At 37.5% G+C, this 2,500-nt stretch overlaps 1 protein-coding gene across 6 annotated transcripts in view; it reads right to left on the reverse strand.

The window, feature by feature from the left end:
* Window positions 1-2,500, reverse strand: part of kntc1 (kinetochore associated 1) — an 81,779-nt gene that overhangs the window by 76,339 nt on the left and 2,940 nt on the right. The window lies entirely within an intron of this gene.

The raw sequence follows: 2,500 nt of genomic DNA on the forward strand, positions 1-2,500 counted from the left end.
ATGGTTCTGAACGATTTACCTGTAACAATTAATAAAAGACCACTGAGACGACTATAATGACCAGATATGATAAATTAAACAGATTGTTCTCCCCAAAATGTAAATTCTGTCATCAGTTTCTCACCCTCAACTTGTTCCAAAACCAAGAGACTTCATTAAAAAAAATCTTAATGAAACCTGAGTGATTTGTGTTCTTCCAATGAAAGCCCATTCCCTCAAAACTTTTACACAAATATAAACTGTGTGCTTTAATCCGAATCTTCTGAAGACACCATCACTTCAAATGATACACAGATTTAACTCAGGCTTTTCTTCACATATAAACATCGATCAGAACACAATGAGCTCATCAGATATACTCACAGCAGCTCAACCGTACTCGCTTTACAAACACAACCCTCGCTGGTCTGTGCTCATCATGAAAGCATGTGTGTGTTCATCATTAATCAGAGTTTGTTTCTGTTCATCATATCCAGCTTATGTGCATCACAGAGGAACCAGCAACACTACTGATTCAACAGAGCAGCAAACCACAAAAAGATCTGCGTCACAAACCTGTGTGTTTAGACTTGACATCACATTAAAACAATACGATAGAGATAGGGATGTCAAATTTCGATTATTTCCATGATCGATCGTCGTTTAAATTAACGATCAATTAATCGATTAATCGTTAACCATATTGCTGCAAAATGCATCTATTGCAGGCACGCAGTCACCGGCATGACAGGATGTGCAAAAGCCACACACACACAACGCTTTCTCACTTGAATTAAAGGGGTTTTAGTCTGAATAAAATGCTAGTAGCAGGACTGTAAAATTAATAGATATGATTATGATCATTTGATAAAATGAAGAGAGTGCGCCATACGTTTGAGGTAATTTTAGTTTGTAGACTGTTTCCCTGCACGGAGACCGCTGAACGCGCCTCTTTAAATGGTTCTGTGGTGCTCGTTGTTGTATTTTAAAACACAATTACAGTTTTCAACTGACATTATGGTATTTAAAATAAAATTATCCCAAACGTAACTGTGGCGCGCGTGTGGCTGCGCTGCGCAGTCAGAGAACCGCTCCATCGGTGCTGCTGCAGCAAAACACTGTTGCTCACATTAATTTGATCCTGCTGGATTCTGTCCTAGAAAATGTCAGGTTTTTTTTGGGATCCGTTAGGCCTATTTGTTTTTAAAAATCCGGCATACAGTGCATTAGATCCTGACAGTGCATGTGTGCAGACGAGGACGAGCGAGCGCGGCTTTGGCTAGATTTATTTGGAGGTTATTGCTCATGTCTCATTCGGCACAAATCCAAATGTTTCCATATTCGCAATGTATTTGAATATTAAACTATTATTTAAAATGTAAACTAGGCTTGTACTTTACACGCATTCGCAAATAGACGGAAAAGATCATCCTCTTCACATGAGCAAAAACGTCTTTGGCATAACAGCAGAGTGAACCGCTATACGGTCTATTTAAACTGACCAGTGTAACCTTTTAAATGTTTAGTTGACTATTTTATTTTGATAATAAACAGACTGCGATGCAAGTTTGAATCGCTAGAATATACGTGTGCAGCAGGCTCCGGCGCGATCGAAACGACTGAGACATAAATTTTTTTTTAAAAATTCCAAACCCTTTTCCGCAAAAGTGTTTACTTTCATTTGTGCGCACACAATAAAAACAGAAGGTTTGTGCTCTTGTAAAATAAAGCAAACAAACAGAATGCGGTCATCCTTTTTTTTCCGTAAACTTATGGAGCGCAGCCACACTTCTGTTTTAAATCCGTTATCTTAATTCAAGTCGGATATATTTCGCGTATTAAAAAAAAAAAAAAAAAAAAAAAAACAATTATGAAAACAAATTGTTATTTTTATGTTGGGCTTATTACTTAGGCTACATAGGCTATACATTTTCCTTAAAGCATCCCATTTTGTCCCAGGGCTTGAGAACCTGTGCCCTAGTTAGGTCCATGCAGAAACTTGTGAACGATGCTCGGCGTCACCGTTTAGTGACATCACTGAATGCTCCGGGAAAACGTATTTTCAGTGTCAGTCACAGCGCCTATTAATCGCTGTTTTGAATCCAGCAATTATTTATTTACAAATTATAAGCTCTGGTTATGACAAGTGTGGTATAAAAGCTTTGTTTATTAGAGGAATAATAGGAAAATGTTAGATCGCGAGCATGCCTCTGGATGCCGTTCGAGCCCATAGCCTTCATTTACGCGGCTTTGTTCTGGTTTGCCGGTTAGTCACGAATTTCCACAAATTTTTTTTAGTTTAGGCATTGCTTCTTTTCCTAAATCTTCAGTCTAACCCTCTAATTTCGCAGGTTTATTTTATTATCTTTCACTTTTAATCACTGTTTTCGCATCTCTTACTGTGGTAAACACGGGAAGGGAAATTAAAGATTTAATGAATTAAGAATTTATTAATTTGTTCCCTTATTCCACTTAAATCATGGGTTATTTAGGGAACAAAATTAATGAAACATGGACAGTT

The sequence above is a fragment of the Cyprinus carpio genome, chromosome A5 (genome assembly GCF_018340385.1).
Source record: "Cyprinus carpio isolate SPL01 chromosome A5, ASM1834038v1, whole genome shotgun sequence".
Taxonomy (NCBI): domain Eukaryota; kingdom Metazoa; phylum Chordata; class Actinopteri; order Cypriniformes; family Cyprinidae; genus Cyprinus; species Cyprinus carpio.